Source organism: Panulirus ornatus, chromosome 57 (assembly GCF_036320965.1).
Source record: "Panulirus ornatus isolate Po-2019 chromosome 57, ASM3632096v1, whole genome shotgun sequence".
Classification (NCBI taxonomy): Eukaryota; Metazoa; Arthropoda; class Malacostraca; order Decapoda; family Palinuridae; genus Panulirus; species Panulirus ornatus.
The window spans coordinates 23,810,612-23,824,817 of NC_092280.1; the positions used below are offsets into that span (position 1 = coordinate 23,810,612).

General features: G+C 42.5%; 1 long non-coding RNA gene across 2 annotated transcripts in view; it reads left to right on the plus strand.

The window, feature by feature from the left end:
* LOC139766295 (uncharacterized) overlaps positions 1 to 14,206 on the plus strand; it is a 162,721-nt gene that overhangs the window by 6,262 nt on the left and 142,253 nt on the right. Inside the window, exon 1 of one of the 2 annotated variants that reach the window (XR_011716835.1) lies at positions 13,482 to 14,026. The exons of the other annotated variant lie outside the window; for it this stretch is intronic. This is a non-coding gene — a long non-coding RNA (uncharacterized lncRNA). Of the gene's footprint in view, positions 1 to 13,481; positions 14,027 to 14,206 lie in introns of those variants that run through there. 2 annotated transcript variants of the gene reach the window in all.

Below are 14,206 nucleotides of genomic sequence, written 5' to 3' on the forward strand. Positions count from 1 at the left end.
TGGGGGGAAAGGAGGGGAAGAGGGGGGGGGGGGGTCGTTCGTTGAGGTCAAAGCGGAAGCGATCTTGTATTTTTTTTCTTTTCCCTCCCTCGGCCGTGTGGACGACAGGGAGGGGACGAGGAGCGGCAGGAAGGGGCGTGGAGGAGGTGAGGTTGACAGGGAGGGAAGGGGAAGGAGTGGGGTTGTTTGTTACAGGGAACAACTCGGAGGGAAGGCATGGCTGTAGAGCAGGTGGTCTGTGATGGGGTTGTTAACTGAGTTCCTGGGTTCCTGACTGGTGGTAATGTGAGACGTGACGATACGGCAGGAGGAAGGATGAGGAGGAAGGAGGAAAGGAACGTCTCCCACTCACCTCTACCACAACACATACCAGCAGGAGAACAGCACCTACAACAGCAGTATGTAGGGAGATACCGCCTTGGAAATTCTATAGGGAAGTGTGGCAAAGGGTGGGGAGGGGAACGCGCACACACTGATCTTAATACACCAGCGGTACGCTGCACGTAGGAGGCTCAGATCTGACGCGGCAGGAGTGAATGGTTGACGTATAGGTTGCGTCTCCTCACGACACTTGGTTGATTTACTGTGGTATGAGCAAGCCCCACGTGGTGATGGTGGGCAGAGGGTAGCAAGCACTCTGTCTGATGTATGGAGACCTTCTGAACCTGGCAGTGCAGCAGCTTCTGTATGTATGTGTGTATATGTATATATCAACCACATACTCCAGCCTGCTTCCGTATATCATGTTATTGCCCAAACCTCTCTCTCTTGTGGTATACTGGTAAATGCCTGGGTCATGTAATGTCGAGTTTACTGAGGTAATCTGTTAAGTTACAATCTCGAGTTCCGATTCAATCGTATATCGTCAATATCTTTGTTTTTCTTTTTTTTTTAAAGTTGTGGTTTGGTAATGATACACCACATTCCTGTGTCGGGAGGTACACGACCCGCAAATCAGTTGGTGTGCAAACCCCCCACCACTCACATGCATCGCTCTGTATCGACCCTTCGTTAACAATTATTATCGGGAGTTCGTAGTTTAGATTTACCGTTCTACTGCCCGGGGGGGCTCTGAGTCGTAAACATTACTCCCCCTTTTTGTTTCCAGGTGAGACATAACTCGTAGGCGTCTGGCAAGTTGGGGGGTACGGTACGCATTCGTCGCAGTTCTCAGGAATTAAGAAAAAAGAGAGAACAAAGATATATATATAAATATTTTTCTAACAGACACGGGAGTGAGTGAGTGAGCGAGCAGGGAGTTAGGTCTGGCAACACGGTGGGCAACACCTGTTGTCGGTGTGATGGCGCTGGAGGTGGATGCGAAATCATGTCTATTTCAGCGTTGACCTGGTCTCTCTCTCTCTCTCTCTCTCTCTCTCTCTCTCTCTCTCTCTCTCTCTCTCTCTCTCTCTCTCTCTCTCTCTCTCTCCCCCCGTCCCCCCAGGCAGGGTATGTTGATGGGCCAGGCAGCCGATGACACAGGCGTTTCCAGATGGATTACTTGATTCCTTCAGCGTCTGTCCTCTTTCTCCTCGTCGTTGTCGTCGTCCTCCTCCTCCTCCTCCTCCTCTTCCTCTTCCTCTTCCTCTTCCTCCTCCTCCTCGTCGTCGTCGTCGTCGTCGTCCTCCTCCTCCTCCTCCTCCTCCTCCTCCTCCTCCTCCCGTTGCTGGTGATGAGTGGAAGGTGAGGGAATACCTTTTTTTTCGGACGACTCGCTGACCGCGCCAAATCATTGATTGTCTTCCAGTTAGTAGTTCTTTAAGATGACACGAGGTCGCTGTATGTGGGGTTTACCTGGGGTCAAAGGCTGTTTATTTCAGTCGTGTGTGTGTGTGTGTGTGTGTGTGTGTGTGTGTGTGTGTGTGTGTGTGTGTGTGAGTGTCAGTAAAGCACACATGCGTTCACTAGTGATGATGGGAAGAGAAGATATTATATCAAGGGTCAAATACGCAGCCCAGTCTTTGGTTCCCTTAGCCCATTCTCTCCTTCGTTTACATTCTCCTCAGTCACTCCTCATCTGGGGCACAGTAGCGGCCACTGGTGACGCCCGAACCACGATCAATAAATTTTGCCGTAGCAGGAAGAAGAGAGAGAGAGAGAGAGAGAGAGAGAGAGAGAGAGAGAGAGAGAGAGAGAGAGAGAGAGAGAGAGAGAGAGAGAGGATGGAATTTATACCAGTGACTTTGAAAGAAATTCTGAGTGGGAATGTGTAGTATCCACGACCGTCTACCAGGAAAACCATGGGAACCGAAGGTGGTTCATATCGTAATGGATTCCCAAGAAAATAAACTTCAGGTTATGATATACACACATTACCCACAGGTCAACCCCCCGGGTTGTGATTGGAGGAGAGCCTCGTTCGAATCCCATTCTTTTCTTCTTTTTTTTGGTAACTCTTCACTTGACGTGTGTTCTGTCTGTGTTCACACTTGTGTTATTTTTCTCGTGTGGTAAAATACACACAGACACAAAGACAGACTCGTGTTTCAAGGAAAAATAATAAAAGATAATTCAGAGGTTCATCTATATTTTTCTCCGTAAATGGAGGACATCTGGGGCGATGTATATATATATATATATCTCCTCGTTTTTCATTTTGTAATCACATGAATCACCCTGTCATTGTCTCAGTGTAATGTGATTCCATTTTTCCCCAACACCATAATGACACACTGCCGTTCTCGCACGCCAGTGGCCCATTTGAGGAAACGACCAGGGAGGGAGGGAAGCACACCACACCACACACAGCCCGAGGGAACGACCAGGAGGGAGGGAGGGAAGCACACCACACCACACACAGCCCGAGGGAACGACCAGGGAGGGAGGGAGGGAGGGAAGCACACCACACCACACACAGCCCGAGGAAGTGACCAGGAGGGAGGGCAGCACACCACACCACACCACACACAGCCCAATCATCATTGTTATCCTCCTCCTCTGCATCACCCACCTCCGGTAATAATGATCATAATGTCATCTGTCTTATTATATATTTATAAACGATACGTGTTCGTGGCGGAGGTCGATCTTCTATTTTTCTTTTTTATTATTATATTCTTCACTTCACCAAGAGGGCGGGGGGTGTGGGCGAATGCTCCGCTCTGAATTTTAATGTTGGGGTTGTGTGTAACACGAACACTGATGTTATTGTGCCACTTTATGCACAGGGAATGATTACCAGGAAGTGCTTTCGAGGCACACACACACACACACACACACACACACACACACACACACACACGATGGCCTCTTCAGTACTAGATTGGAACACATGATCAACTGTCCTCAAACTGCACAGTCAGTTCATCACCATCCATCTGTTCTCTCCCATCTGCTCCCTCCTGCCGTCCGTTTTGTTTTACATTGGCTGGCTTTATTTTGCCTTCATTCACTTCCCCCACTCTCTCTCTCTCTCTCTCTCTCTCTCTCTCTCTCTCTCTCTCTCTCTCTCTCTCTCTTCTCTCTCTCTTCTCTCTCTTCTCTCTTCAAACCAATATAGATCCTCTTCATATTGCAAGGCTACGAATAGATATTGGCAGACCCGTCCCCCAGTCATGCCACTGCAATATACACGTCTGGATCATTCATCTCTCTCTCTCTCTCTCTCTCTCTCTCTCTCTCTCTCTCTCTCTCTCTCTCTCTCTCTCTCTCTCTCTCTCTCTCTCTCTCTCGTCCCTCGGGAGTAGCTTGGCTAAAAGACCCGCATGGAGGAAAAGGATGGCGTCACCCCCATTCACCACAGCGAGCACACCAACCCCCATCAAAAAAAAAAATGCCTTTCGTGGACGCTCCTTTCACCAGCGTATAGTCCACACTCCTATTCCCGGTCCTCCATAGCCACCCCCCACCTCTCTCTCTCTCTCTCTCTCTCTCTCTCTCTCTCTCTCTCTCTCTCTCTCTCTCTCTCTCTCTCTCTCTCTCTGTGCGCGCGCACACACACACCACACCACACCCGACAGTTATGGGGGAAAAGAAGCAGCTGCTGTATCATCCCCGCCACCATCACCTACTGCTGTCTTGAGATCCCTCTTCCCTGGGTTGCAGTACTGTCACCTTCTGCCAAAGTATCTATCACTCTCACGGATATGATTTACACTGTCTATTAGTGTCACGAATGTGATTTACACTGTCTGTTAGTGTCACGGATATGATTTGAATTGTCTATTAGTGTCCCGAATGTGATTTAAATTGCCTATTAGTGTCACGAATGTGATTTGCACTGCCTATTAGTGTCACGAATGTGATTTACACTGTCTATTAGTGCCGCGAATGTGATTTACACCCTTTGCTATTCTCACGAATATATTTTACACCATCAAGTACACAGATGTGGTTTACACCCACTTAACACTGATGACTTTTTACACCACTTGTGCCACGAATTTGATTCACTCGTGTCACGAACGTGATTTACACTGCATTAGGGTCACGAATAGGATTGAATCCCTTCTCACCTGCGTCAGTAGCTCACCTGCCTGCCTCCCTGTGTCCCAGCATTCTAATCCCTTTTCCGTGATCCCTTATTCACCCACTCTCTTCCCATCTTCTTTAACCATCAACGGCCAGTAGGGGAAAGAATGTTCTTCCTTGAAAGAAAAATCAAACTGTGTCAATAAAATCAGAAAAGGGTTCGTCCCAATGTGATCTTTATTAACACTTGAAAGAGCTTTATTGATGGGGGATTTCTTTGCTTTATGATTGGGGTTTAAGGCTGAGTTATCTTGCTTTATGATATGATGTTATCTGGTTTGATCGAGAAGATAGCGGGAGGAGTCGTCCGGTTGTGTTAGGAGACTCCACTGAGTTATGTGGTTTTATTGAAGGAGTCAGAATTGGTTTAAGTAGTTTTATAAGAGGGTTACTAGGTCAGAGTTGGTTTAAGTACTTTTACAAGAAGGTTAGCAAGGTCAGAGTTGGTTTATGTAAGTTTTATTAGAACGTTAACAAGGTCAAAGTTGGTTTAAGTAGTTTTACAAGAAGGGTAACTAGTAGTTTATATAGTTTTATTAAAGATATATTTGGTTTGTATAGTTGGATTGGAAGTATGATGGCCGATTTAAGGGATTTTATCTGAAGGGCGGAAGTTGGTTTATTTGATCCTGTTCGAGATGTGATAATTGGTTTATGATCTTTATCACAACACTGAGAAATACTTAAAGGAGACTCTCTCTCTCTCTCTCTCTCTCTCTCTCTCTCTCTCTCTCTCTCTCTCTCTCTCTCTCTCTCTCTCTCTCTCTCTCTCTCTCTCTCTCTCACACGAGGGTGGAAGATAGCTGGAAAAGTTTCTTAAAGCTCAAAGTTCCACCTAAGTTTTTCCCCCAAGAGTTAAGGGTAAGTTACCAGTGGAGATTAGAAGTTAGAGGGAACTTAATTACTGGCCATGAATTTCTCCTTGACTGTCCTTTTACCGGCTTACTCACACGTTACTCACAGCCCGGACCCACACTGACTTACTCACACTCCTTACTCAGCCATTACTCTCACACTCGTTACTCACAGCCCTGACTCCGCCCGTTACTCAGTCATTACTCACAGCCTTTACGCTCGTTACTCAGTCATTACTCACACTCGTTACTCACAGCCCTTACTCACTCGTTACTCAACCCTTACTCATAGTTGTTACAGACAACTATCATTCATCCCTGTTCCTTACTTATTACTCTTGACCTACACCCATCATCCATGCCATCCACACACACACACACACACACACACACACACACACACACACACACACACGTCACACACCAGGGTACAATTTTTCTTCATAATTTTCGTGGAATTTTCTTCTAATGTTTTCCTTGGCTTCCTTCCACCTGCACCTTGCCTCACTCCACCTGCCTTATGGAGTTGTTGCTCATCTTTTTCGCCAGACAGGTTTTCTTAAAGCCCCCCCCCCCCTCTCTCTCTCTCTCTCTCTCTCTCTCTCTCTCTCTCTCTCTCTCTCTCTCTCTCTCTCTCTCTCTCTCTCTCTCTCTCTCTCTCTCTCTCTCTCTCTCTTTCCGTTATACTTACATCCCATTTTCTTTCGAAATCTAATTCCATTCCCGGGTGGTGGTGTTCTCACAGTCCCTCCCTGACTTTCTTCTGTGTCGTCTGAGATTGTGTTCCTCTTCCATCTGTCAAAGTCTGCCTTTGCGGTCGTGAGATTATCATGAGGGGAATTATCTCTCTTAATTCATCCATTCTGCTGGATCTCCAAATTATCCGCGAGTTCCATTTACCCTTTACCTTCCGTCGTGACGAGGGTCAACACCAGTCTAGCCTCACCAACCAAACAGCTCTGCTGAGAACGAGGCTTGTGTAGAGGCCTCGGTGATTTGGAATACCTTGGCCGAATTACCGTTCAAACCTTTTTTGAAATTACTTTATTTCTTTCCCCCTTTTGAGATACGCAGGTTCGAATCGTGCGCGTAGATGGTCCCACATTGGAATGCCTCAGTACGGGAGTCAGATATCGTAGTGGAATCAAATATCGTAGTGGAGTCGTATATCGCAGTTTATATCACTATAATCCTTCCATTCTGGGTACGTCTTTAAGTTTATCAGAATAAGATTAAAAATACCTAACCAGTGTATACTAGAATTTTGCATGAATGTATATTTATCATTACTGCTTCTAGACGCTGATTTATATGGCTGTGGGTCATTGGAGATGGCTGGTGTAAAGTCTTCTGTCTATATTGTTGTTACGTTGGTAGACATGTAGTGTTCTGGAATGTTTCCTGCAGCAAGGAACCAATTGGGATGAGAAGTCAAGTGCTTAATTATCTGATTTATAATTTTATTTATTGTTCTTGTGTATATATATATATATATATATATATATATATATATATATATATATATATATATATATATATATATATATATATATATATGTAGAGAGAGAGAGAGAGAGAGAAACCTTCTCATCTACCGTCATTGTCGTGTTTCTCGTCGGGTTATTTCGTTTCTCTCTTTTTCTCTTTCTCTTTTTTCTCTCAATTTTGTCGTCGGCGTCTGGTTTGTGTGTGTGTGTGTGTGTGTGTGTGTGTGTGTGTGTGTGTGTGTGTGTGGCCTGGGGGGGGGGGTGTCCTGGCTGTCAGATGTCCCTCACTCTGGTATTTAATCTCTTGCTCTGCCCGGACCAGCCCGTCCGTGTTCTGAAATTAAAGTTTTTTCTATCTCCCCTTTTTTTCTTTTTCTTTTTTTTCATTTTTCGACCGTCTTTTGATGATGGCTTGTGTCCCGCGTTTTCTAAAAGTATCCCGTTTTCTTCAACTGTCTTTCCTAAGGTCTTTTATTTTTCTTTAAAGTTCTTTTATGTGAAGAGTAAATTTTTTTTTATCATATTTTCGTAAGTATTTTTTTTTCAATCTGGTTTTATTTGTATCAACGCAAATAATTTTTTTTCAATCTTAATTTGTTGGTCTACTTTTAACTTAAGCATTAATATTCTGATGATTATTATTTCATGTGTGTATTATGAGTTTGTTGGTGTGTTATTAACTTGGTAAATTGCACATGAGGTTGTGATTTTTTTTGTGAGGCCAGATAATGGACGTGTCGTATGATTTATTTATTTTTTGTTCGTTAGTAAACTACGATGATAGGTAGCGATGTGACGTAATGAGTTATCCTGATGTATGGTTGTTAGGAACTTAAACACACACACACACACACACACACACACACACACAGAGGCGCAGGCTAAGGTATGTATGTGCATACATTCATGTAAAGCAAGGACGATATATATATATATATATATATATATATATATATATATATATATATATATATATATATATATATATATATAAGGTTACGAGACGAGGTAACGCGAGTGTAAGCCTCTCCCCACCGTACACTTTTGCGGGTAGGAGCAATATGTGTGTAGTTGTGGAAAAGGGAGAGAGAGAGAGAGAGAGAGAGAGGGTGTCACACTCCGAACTGTCATCTCGTGTGTCACGTAGTGTCCCTTCTGTCTGTGGCTGTCATGACCCAGGCATGGGTTCTTTTCCTCAAACACAGGTCCGTTCCCCTGTTCCGTTCCTCTGTCCCGTTCCTCTTTACCGTTCCTCTGTACCGTTCCTCTGTACCGTTCCTCTGTTCCGTTCCTCTGTCCCGTTCCTCTGTTCCAACCCTCTTCTCCATTCCCCTGTTCCATTCCTCTCCCGGGCAATCACCTGTTCCTCTTCCCTCGTGTTTATCCATGTTTTCGTTCCTCCACATGTATGTATGTATGTATCTCCCATTCTACATATCACATTACCCATTAGTTCCCTCTCCATTCCCCCCCTGCGTAATACAAGCTATTTGTTCTCCTTCGTTTTTAAGAGACCCCTGTTCGTGGTTTATCGTTCGTTATATGTGTTCGCCCTTTATCTTGTATCATATCATTCATGTGTGTATTATCTTGCCTCATATCCTGTACTTCACCATGCTTCTCTAGACCATCTATCTCCTTTGATATATCTATCGCGTCGACATCTTCCAATAACATTAGAATGTCTTTTATCACTTTACTGATGATGAGTTAATCATTTTTTTTTTCATCTAAGGTCTCTCTCTCTCTCTCTCTCTCTCTCTCTCTCTCTCTCTCTCTCTCTCTCTCTCTCTCTCCCTTATCCGCCTTTCTCGCCTTAGCGAGGTAGCGCCAAGGAACAGACGACTGAGCCTCATAAGGTTCATTGAATACTGAACCCTGGAGTCACGAACCCGTTTTGTTCCCGATGGGGAGAAAAACAACAACAGAAACAGAGGTAAGTGGTAATACAGGAGGGGAGGAGTGATCCTCCCCTCCCTATCCCCTCCCCCCTACCCTAAGGATGCCATGTGAAGTTATTGTAGAAGAAAAGTGAAAGATAGACAGACAGACGGTGAAGGGTTCGTCATAATGCAGGTCATCCGGTCTCATGACGCCTTCACCAGCTTCACCCAGGCTTCGAACCCCACCCCACCCCACCCCCAGCGAGAGAAACAAGTTCCCACAAATGTTTGATCGAAATTTTCGAACCAAATCTCCCCCCCTCAAAAACACAAAAAAAAAAGAAAAAAAAAAGAAATTCCCCCCAAGAAGAAATTAATGACCCAATCATTATCATTAATTTTTTATAGCTTAGATATCTCTCTCTATATATATCTGGCTATGATCGTAGTGAGGATTATATAGAAGGCCATTGTACGTTTTAATCATGCAAAGGTTTTTTTGTACTCTGGAGCAGCTGGATTAAGCGGTGGTGTATCAAGTTGCTTAACCACCCTCAAAAACCACTTTAATTAAATCACCCTAATTAGGTACACGCTAATTAGACCATTTTATCGTTTCACGTTACACACACACGCAAAAAAGAAAGAGCAGAGTGTTCTATAGCTAATGTTGATAACCTCAGATATGAACGTTCAATGACTGACTTTACGTTGTTCAACGATAGATTCAGTGGGTTTTTTTTTTGTTAATGAGTTGATAATGAAGAAAATGGAAGGTGTGTAGATAAATCAAGGATGTTGAAAGAATATGGGAAGGGTGTTTAACGAAGGGGAGAATTGTTCACTGAGCGAGACAGGGATGTTCAATGCGTCATATCCAAATGTTCATTGACCGAGGCTGACATGTTTACATTTGAGGTAGACACGTTTAACGAAAGAGTGGACGTTGAGTAAGAAAATGATCAACAAAAGAGATAGATCTGTTTAACGAATACGGTGGAGTTATTCAGGTGTTCATCCAGTGAAATGAGAATGTTCATTGAAGAGGGTGGAAATGTTCACCAGATGAGATAATAGAGCTGTTAAGCAAACCGATAAGTACGTTCAACGAATAAAGTACGGGGTGGTCAATGAGAGATATGTACGTACATGTTCAACACTTGAGGCAGAAGGTGTTCACGAGAACAGGAAAAAGTTCAGCGACCCTTAGTATAATGTTCTTCACGTGATGTGGGTTGACTGAAGATTGTGTGTGTGTGTGATTACCTCACAACACTCACAAGTATTGCCTCATGTAACTTCTCGTTCCCATATTCATCCAGACACATTTTTTTCTCTTTCACATCGGCAAGTGTTTCTCATTGGCCGCTCTCACATCTGGCGACCAGAGATGTGGTTATCTTCTGCTCTCAGTCAAGCCAAGAATATTTCATTTTGTTCGTCATATTCATCCCAATTTTTTCTCCTTTTTTTGGGGGGGGGAGGGGAGGAGAGGGGGAGGCCAAAATTTTTGGTGTTGCTTATTTGAAATCTCTCTCTCTCTCTCTCTCTCTCTCTCTCTCTCTCTCTCTCTCTCTCTCTCTCTCTCTCTCTCTCCTCCGTCCTCTCTCCCCCACAACATATCCTCCTTTCCCCCGTACTCCAGGTAGCGCCCGGGTAGTCAATACGTGATCAGATGGATTGGTTATCACGTCATCGCTGACGTCAGAGGCGGGGCCCCCCTCCCCCTCCCCCCTGATTGGTCGACTGATAAGCCCGGCCAATTAAGAACCATTTGGACTGAGTTAATTTCCCATGGGGATATTACACTATATAGAAGAAGATTCTGGTCTGTATTTCAGGGATATTCCAGCTGACCTGCCCACTGAAGGCGAAAAGGAGGCTGAAGGAACTTAGAAAAAAAAAAATATACTTTTTTTCCTCTAATATTTATTTTTTAAATTTATTTTTTTTTTTGATTTGACGTCGGCTCAAGAGGAGGAATCGAACCGAGTGCCAGAATTCTTGGCTGCCGCGTGGTGCAAAAATTGAGGGTTGATTTTTTTTTTTTTTTGGTAGATATTAAATGTTCTTTCGCGTCTTATGATATTTGTTTATAATTCAAATCCAGTTTGTTGTGGTTACTTATGAGTTGTTATGTTAATCTGTACAATGTTTATTTTCGTCTAGGCTTTATCTTCAACTGATCTGTTCTTCTCGTTTGTATGAACTCTTATCACCCATTATCTTCAACTTGTTATTATTCTCGTATTTTCTTCACCCCATCACTTATTTACAGTCTTTCTTAACACTTCCCGTGTTTTTTTCTTTCCTCATTTTCCCCCTCAGACTTCGTTACGTTTTCTACAAAGGTCTTCTCACTTCTATCGGTATATTATTTTATTTTTTCATCACTGTTCTGCAGTGTTCCCCAGTATGGCCTCACACCCACACCCCCTGTCCAGTGTTCTATACTCATCATAAATCATTTTTGTTTTGAGAATTTCGGCCAATTCATCTTTCTCTCTCTCTCTCTCTCTCTCTCTCTCTCTCTCTCTCTCTCTCTCTCTCTCTCTCTCTCTCTCTCTCTCTCTCTCTCTAGCCCAGCCTTCCTCAGCCTTTCACGGGCATTCCCAAGTTCTCCTCGTCTTTCATTCATTTCTCATCCTTCCCACATCATCCCCCTGCTCCTCCCCCTTAGTGTCTGTCCTCGTCTTTCTCATCATTCCTCCTCAGTCCTCATCCATCTAGACCCCGACCTCATCTTTCTCGTCAGTCCTCCTCAGTCCTCATCCATCTAGACCCGACCTTATCTTTTCCTGTCTATATTTTTTTCCTCTCAGACTTCAGTTATCCGTCAGACGGCAGAGGAGATATGAGGTTAACAAAGTCCTAAGTATATATGTATCTATATACTTCATCAATGGAATAAGTTTATCTTTTTTCCTCCAAACTACATTTTGTACACTGTAACTTTTGCTTGTGTGTGTGTGTGTGTGTGTGATGAAACTTCAGCCATTTTTTTCTGTTTTGTTTTTGTTTGGTTTAACTTCTGCTTTCTGTTTGTTCGCCCTGAGCGTGTTTGGTTTAACATTTTTTTTTTACATTACTCGAGATGCATACCAGCGTTAGTGATGCCACCAGCGCTTCTGGTACATTGCGTGTGTGTATATATATATATATATATATATATATATATATATATATATATATATATATATATATTTATATTTTTTTTTATTATACTTGTCGCTGTCTCCCGCGTTTGCGAGGTAGCGCAAGGAAATATATATATATATTTCCTTTTCTTTTCTTTCAAACTATTCGCCATTTCCCGCATTAGCGAGGTAGCGTTAAGAACAGAGGACTGGGCCTTTGAGGGAATACCCTCACCTGGCCCAATTCTCTGTTCCTTCTTTTGGAAGAAAAAAAAAAAGAAAATAATATATATATTATATATATATATATATATATATATATATATATATATATATATATATATATATATATATATATATGATTACCCAGGGACGTTTTTCCAGGGGCTCTGGCTACCAATGAAAGGTTGTCTTTGGCAAGCCTGTATCATTGGAAGTGTAGACTTATCAGAGAACTTGTCACTTCAAAGGAGTCTCCATTTCCCTGATACTGGACGTAGCGCTGCCCTGGTCGTCAAATAAATTTGATCCTGGTGTGATTGTATATAAAGTAAACATCGGAGTCATATATATGTGATGAAACTCTATCTGTAAGCCACCATAAACATATTGTTACTAATGATTCTAGAATTGGGCAATTTCACTGGTTTACAGACTCGTTTCCAACAATTTTGTGTTTGCATTAACCCAGCTGCCAACTTGCCAAGTCGGACGTGTTGGCAATGTTGGTAGAGTTGCCAGCGGTGGATGCTATCTCTCTTGTAATATGGGTAATGTTGGAAGCTCTGCCTTACTTCAGCGTTACTTCTGTTAAACATCTTAGGTTAAAAGAGAGAATGAAGCTTGATTTCCATAACTGAAAATTATTTACACCGGAAAAAAGAAAAGAAAAGAAATAAATATAGTTGGGCTTAATTTAGTTGTGTTGTGTGCCACCGGAGGCGCCACCCGTGCGTGTCGTCTGCTGTGATTACGTATTCTGATGGCGCGACCGTTTTTAATCAGGGCTCACATGGCCGTGTATTTGTTCTCGCATTTATAGATGTATTTATGTCTCCCCTAAGCGCCCATGTCTTCCATATCATATCAATCTAACGAGAGATAAGTTCATGCTAATAGTTTCGAACGAATTGTTGGTTGCTTACGGCCCTTGATAGCGAAAGGTATTGTCAAACTGTAACAGTCGAAAAATTATTAGTATTATCCTCAAGGTTTTTCAAGCTCGTTCTTAGACTATGTATATTCTCCACATATATGACTTTGGATGTACATAAGACCTTTTGCAGCAGCAATACTTTATTGAAAACCAGCGTATTCATGAAATGCACTATGTGGAGAAGTGGGTGTGTAATGATAATCATAAAGATTACCCATCTTAATCTTTCCCTTAAACATGATTAATGACACTTTTGTATTTTACTTTCAGAACTCGAGGTCATAGGTATGCACACGAACGAATAATAGAGTGGTAGTGTATATATATATATATATATATATATATATATATATATATATATATATATATATATATATATATATATATATATATATATATAAAGAACGTGCATTATGTAGGACGAAAAATTATATATGTATAATACTGTTGTAACTGAAATCGTAATGAAATACTGATACGATATAATGATGATAACGAAATAGTGATATATAAGTTGTATGAATAATACACCGGTGGTTTACAGCTGCCGTAAAACAGTGAAAGACACCAGTAAAACCAACCCAGCAAAATCAAGGGGAAAATCTAGTTAGTTTTAACTATTTACATCTAATACAATACTATTTTCTGCAAATATAAATTTATCCATATTTTCTATGATTTTTTTTTCTTCCAATTTTGTTATACGCTGTTATGATAGCACTGCGTACGTGGCCATAGACGTCATAATTAAAATACGGGAGACGAACACAACTTACGCCTCCCGAGTTTCATTTTTTTTTTTTCGTGTCAGCGTCAGAGGCGGCCATTTAAGGAGGACGATGGGTCGTACGAGTACGGTCGACGCCTTTTCTCACTCTGCATTAAGTAATAACTTGTCTTGTGGCGGTGCGGATGATTTTAATCAACCATTTGGTAAGTGATGAGTGAACGTTCCGCGTGAAAACAGTTGCCAACGCGAAAAGAAGCGAAGAATTCTGAATCCCTTCCAACCAAGCCAGACGGATGTCAACCAAAATGGGTAAGCCATCTAACTGTCCATCCTCTCGTTACTCACCGTCGTAACTTGTGTACCCATGAGTACGACTACTTAACCCATACGTACTCAGGTTTTTAGTCATTATACTGAAGGAGTTAAGACGTTTTTTGAAAAGGGATTAAGTCGTCGTCTTCTAAGTGGGTTTAAAAGTGTACACTTAGG